The sequence below is a fragment of the Chrysochloris asiatica genome, unplaced genomic scaffold (assembly GCF_000296735.1).
Source record: "Chrysochloris asiatica unplaced genomic scaffold, ChrAsi1.0 scaffold00010, whole genome shotgun sequence".
In the NCBI taxonomy this organism is placed as follows: Eukaryota; Metazoa; Chordata; class Mammalia; order Afrosoricida; family Chrysochloridae; genus Chrysochloris; species Chrysochloris asiatica.
The window spans coordinates 21,057,369-21,063,368 of record NW_006408528.1 but is presented as its reverse complement, the minus strand read 5'-3'; the positions used below and the strand labels follow the sequence as shown (position 1 = coordinate 21,063,368).

General features: G+C 37.6%; 1 protein-coding gene across 3 annotated transcripts in view; it reads left to right on the top strand.

The window, feature by feature from the left end:
• Window positions 1-6,000, top strand: part of RUNDC3B (RUN domain containing 3B) — a 183,363-nt gene that overhangs the window by 141,945 nt on the left and 35,418 nt on the right. The gene's annotated exons all lie outside the window — the stretch shown is intronic.

Below are 6,000 nucleotides of genomic sequence, written 5' to 3'. Positions count from 1 at the left end.
TGTACACAAAACCACTCAGGAATATATAGTCATTTAAGCAACCAAAGGGCACATTCTGCAAGTCAGCCTCCTGGCCACCAGCACATAGCCTCTCCCCATGAGTCTAGAGTCCTCAGCTGCTCTATCTGTCCATGCCATCACCTCTGCCTCCATCTCTGGTGTTGCTGTTTCTCTGGTTAGGATCCCATGTTTTGCTCAAGCTCTTCTTCTCTCTAGATGATCTTAGGATCCTCTGTGCCTGGACTGTAATATTTATGTTTTATAAAACTTTATGTTATAAAACTTTTACCTTTACAGTTGTAACAGTCGCAATTGGTCATGATAACAGTTACTCACTGTTGAATCAAAGGAATCCAATCCTCATTTACTTTCACCAGACCCATATAGACAAGATGAATACTATTCAGTGAGGAGTCTACCTTCCTTTGCACACTGTGAAACTTAACTCCCTCTTGAAAACTTTTAAGCTAGCCACTCAAGCCCCACCCCCCTATTTTAGGTAGCCAATGTCTAAGTTGCCCTTCCCTATCAACCTTATATACAGAGGCAATAGGCTTGATCCTTGATGTGATGACTTCTTCCCTCTCAGTTGGTATTTTGAGCAACTACATCCATAAGTATTGGTCAAGCTCATCAAATTATAGCAATTTATACTTACTTCCTATATCACATTTCTTTTATCTTCCTCTGGTCAAGTTCTGGTCATCAAGCCATCAAAACTGGGTCACATGGGTACTGTCTGCAAGTTTGGGTGTATTTTTGCATCTCCCCCCACTTCATTTCAGCTGGGTGCTTCACTCTCAGCTCTAGCCCTCCATGGCTAGGTCAGTGTCCATGGGCTCAGGAGTTGCCAAGTCTCCCCAAACTTAAGACGAACCAGACCTTCCTCTTCTCTCTCTTATCGCAAGGTCGGCAGGAATCTATGAAATTCAGCCCATATCTTCATTACTGACTTCCCCCCACTTCCACTAACATGTAGACCAATGTAGTCGCTATCAAGCTTACATGCCTGCTCTTGTATTCCCTTTCAATTTCAGTCTTGGAGAGGGGTTTATACTGAAGGGACTTGATTGCTTGCCTTGATGGCTACCCGGAGAACAACTTGCTTGTTCTTGTAGTAGCCAAATAGATTGCCATTTTTGTTTTTGTTTTTTTCCTGTTGGTATTTTTTTCAGTATGTATCTTCTGTTCGACTAGCTGCTTCTGTCTGGTCTGCATGTCCTTTCAAATGAGGATGTCCCCCTCAGAAGGTTCTAGATGGAGCTCAGGATTCCACCTAAGGTCCTATATACTACAAAGGCTCCACAATAAGCCTATTTCACTGGGCAAGTTCTAGAACCCCTTTTAGGTATTTCAACCAGTTATATACTGAAGACGGGTATACAGGCTTTCTGTAATCATGCTTCCTGATATTCCTTTCTGTCCCACTCGTGTCTGTTTTACAGTAGTTAGTAGGCAAGGGACACCTACCTAAGTGTTCCCTTATCTACCTTGTTCTTCCACCCCTCCCCTTCTTGTGTATTGTCCTCCCCTTCCTTGTATATTGCCCTTCCCAACACCCAAACTATGAAGGGAAGGGGAATACACAAGAAGGAGCAGAGGGTGAAAGAACAATGTAGATAGAGAAACACTTAGGTAAGTTTACATGAGCTAAATGGGACAGAGATAAACAGTGATGTATGCTCAACCTTGGAACAACAGGGTCCTGTGACACAAGAATTGACGCACAGTCTGAATGGGTAAAAGAGGGGAAATAATGTTAAGATACTTGACTGTCTTACGGATATTGGCTTCCCGTGCCTACTATTGTAAAATAGTTCACATATAATTGTTCATATATGAGCTCTTGCTGAAGCTGAAGAAAATTAAAACAAGACTAGAAGAGCCAAAATCATTGGAAACTATCATTAATACCAAGTGTGAGTAAAATTTTGCTAAAGGTAATTTAAAAATAGTGTCAGTAGTACATTGACACAGAACTGCCAGAAATTCAAGCTGGATTCAGAAGAGAATGTGGAGCTAGGGGTATTACTGCTTACGTCAGATGGATCTTATATGAGAATGAGAATACCAGAAAGATGTTTGTGATTTATTGATTATGCAAAGACTTTCAATTGTATGGATCACAACAAAAAATGGGTGACATTGTGAAGATGGATGTTCCAGAACACTTAATTGTGCTCATGAGGAACTTGTACATAGACCAAGAGGCAGTTGTTAGAACAGAAAAAGGGGAAGCTGAATGGTTTAAAATCAGGAAAGTTGTATGCCAGGACTGTATTCTTTCACCATACTTATTCATACTTACATGAGGAACGTGGCATCAGGATCAAAGGAGGACTCATTAATAGCCTGTGATATGCAAATAATACAGTCTTGCTTACTGAAAGCAAAGAGGACTTAAAATATGTAATGATATTGGATTGCACCTCAATATAAAAAAACAAAAATCCTCACAGTTGGACTGATAAGTAACGTAAAGATGGAAGAACATTGAAGTTGTTAATTCATTTTGCTTGGATCCACAATCAACACTCATGGAAGCAGCAGTCAAGAAATCAAAGGACATAATGCATCAAGCAAATCTGCTACACGAGGCCTCTTTAAAGTGGTTAAGAACAAAGGTATTAGTTTGGGCACTAAGGTATGTCTGACCCAAGCCATGGTATTTTCGCATGTGAAAGTTGGACAATGAATAAGGAAGACCTTAGAAGAATTGATGTACTTGAATTATGGTGTTGGAGAAGAATATTAGAAGTATGGTGGACTGCCAGAGGACAAACTAATCTGTGTTAGAAGAAGTACAGCCAAAATGTTCTTTGGAAGACAGAATGGCAAGACTTCATCTCTCCTACTTTGGACATTATCAGGAGGGTCCAGTCCTTATAGAAGAGCATGATGCTTGGTAAAGTGGAAGGTCACTGAAAAATAAGAATACCCCCAAAGAAATGGATTGATACAGTGACAGTAGCAATGCGTTCAAACATAACAATTGTGAGGATGGCGCAGGATCAGGCAGTGTTGTGTCATGCATACGGTTGCTGTGAGTCAGAACCAACTAGACAGAACCTAACTGCAATGACACTATATCCCACCTAAATTTAGAGATCATCTGAAGAACAGATTTGATGTATTAGACACTAATGACCAAAGACCAGAAGAGTTGTGGAATGATAACAAGAACTTCATACATGAAAAACACAAAAGGTCATTAAAAATATAGCTAAAAAAGAAAACACCAAAGTAGATGTCAGAAGAGACTATGAAACTTGCTTTAGAACATAGAGAACCAAAAGCAACTGGAAGAAATGAGGACGTAAAAGAAATGAACAGAAAATTTCAAAGGAAAGCTTGAGATGACAAAGTCAAATATTATTATGAAATTTGCAAAATCTTGGAGTTAGAAAAATGAAAGTAAAGAACATGCTCAGTATTTCTGAAGATGGAAGGAATACGGAATACACAGTCACTGTACCAAAAGGAACTGGTCAGTGTTCAATCATTTCATCAGGTACAGGATCAACAACCATTGGTTTTGAAGCAAGAGTACATGTAGCACTGAAGGCATTGATGAAAAACAAGTCTGCAGGAATTGATTAAAGCACCAATTGAAATTTTTCAATAAACTGATGCCGCACTGAAGGTTCTTGTCTATCTCAAGAAATTTGAAGGACAGCTACCTGACAGGTGGTTGCAAGATATCCATATTTGTGCCCATTCCAAAGAAAAGTGAATCAATAGAATGTGGAAATCAACTAATGATATCATTCATTTAACATGCAAGTAAAATTTTACTGAAGATAATTGAAAAATGATTACAGCAGCACACTAACATAGAGCCACCAGAATTCAAGCTGGATTCAGAAGAGGACATGGAACGAGGGTTATCATTGCTGATGTCAGAAGGATCTTAGCTGAAAGCTGACTACCAGAAAGGTGCTTACTTGTCTTTTATTAATTAAGCAAAGGTATTTGACTATGTGGGTTATAACAAACTATGGATAACACTGAGAAAAATGGGTATTCCCGATTACTTAATTGTGTTTTTGAGAAACCTGTACATAAGCTAAGAGTCAGACATTAGAACAGAACAAGGGAATACTGAATGGTTTAAGTCAAGAAAGGTGTACCCCAAAGTTCCATCCTTTTACCATACTTACTCATGTTGTATGTTGAGCAAATAATCTAGTAAATTGGATTATATGAAGAAGAATGAGGCATCAGGATTGGAGGAAGACTCATTAACAACCTGTGCTATAAAGATGACAACTCTGCTTGCTGAAATCAAAGAGAAATTAAAATACTGATGAAGATCAAAGACTACAACCTTCAGTATGGATTATATCTCAATGTAAAAAAAACACCCAGAAATCTTTATAAGTGGACCAATAAACAGCATCCTGATAAATGGAGCAAGTATTCAAGTTGTCGAAGACTTCCAGTGTGCTTGGATTCACAGTTAATACTCATGGAAGAAGCATTCAAGAAATCAAACAACCAATGTATGCATTAGATACATCTGCTGCAAAAGATCTTTTTTAAAGTGTTCAAGAGCAAAGATGTCAGAGAACTAAGGTGCTCATGGTATTTTCCTATTCATGTGAGAGTTGTACAAAAATTAAGAAAGACCATAGAAGAATCAGTGCATTTAAATTAAGAAAGACCATAGAAGAATCAGTGCATTCAAACTATTGGCAAAGAATATTGAAAGTTCTGTGGACTGCCAGAAGAACAGACAAATCTGTCTTGAAAGCAGTACAGCCAGAATGTTCTTTAGAAAGGAGGGTGTTGAGACTTCTTTTCTCATGCTTTGAACATATTGTCAGGAGTGACCAGTCCCTGGAGAAGGATGTAATGTTTTAGAAAAATGGAGGGTCATCACAAAAGAGGAAGACCCCCAACAAGGGTGGATTGACAGTACCATAATCAATGAGCTCAAACAGAACAACAGTTGTGAGGGTGGGGCAGGACCAGGAAATGCTTCATTTTATGAGTTGCAATTCACGATGAGTTGGAAATGGACTGATGCCACCTAACAACAAACAACAGTAGCCTAAAATAATACCTTAAATGGATACATTCTCGTTGACTTCTGACCATTATACTTTTATTATCCCATTTTGAGATTAGGGACAAAATCACATCACATGCTTCTTTGTAGACATAACAGAACAAATGTATAAAAATCCACAGATAGCCTGTAAAATCAGAATATTTTTATGTATACTGTTGGAAACTTATAAATGTGGTTATTTCATTAGATTCATGGCTAAGAGGAAGCACACAGGCTGGTTGTGTTTAGCGCAATGCTGTGCTGGGAGCACCTCACTGACTCTTTGCCATGTACCGCATGACTGTTGTCTGTGAGAGTCAGTGGCAGGCATATATTCTTTTCCCGCTTCTGAGTTGATGACTCTAACTCTTGGTACATGAAAGCCCAGTTGACACCTGGTTGAGGTTGTAGGTTGTCTAGATATTATTTTAGGACCCTTTATAACTAGAATTAATTTTTCACAAAGAGGATTATGTATTTAAATTATCTTTACAGTTTTAATTGTTGAATTAGTCCTGTGACAATGATCATTTGGTAGATAAAGTTGAAATTTTGGAAAAAAGCTAGTTCTTTTCTAAGTTATTAGTGAATAACAAATAGCTAGAGTCTGCAGTTAAAATATGTGAGTATATTATACAATTGATCAAATTTTTTAATCATTCATTCATACATGTTAATGACAATTTATTAGTAGTCAGTAATGCCAAATATAGTTATAGGAACATCATGGATTTTTTTTAAGCTTTCTTTCTACCTTCAATTTTTAAAATCATCTTTTATTAATTTTTGTTTACTGAGGTTAAATTACTTTTATAGATTGTGTTTTAATTTTGAAGCTAGAAAATCATGCAAGTGGAAGTGATAATATCATTGTTTTTTAGTTAAGATGTGAAAAGTAAGATGGTTCTTTTTTATTTTGTTCCAAATCAAAAGGAGTGTATCTGTGG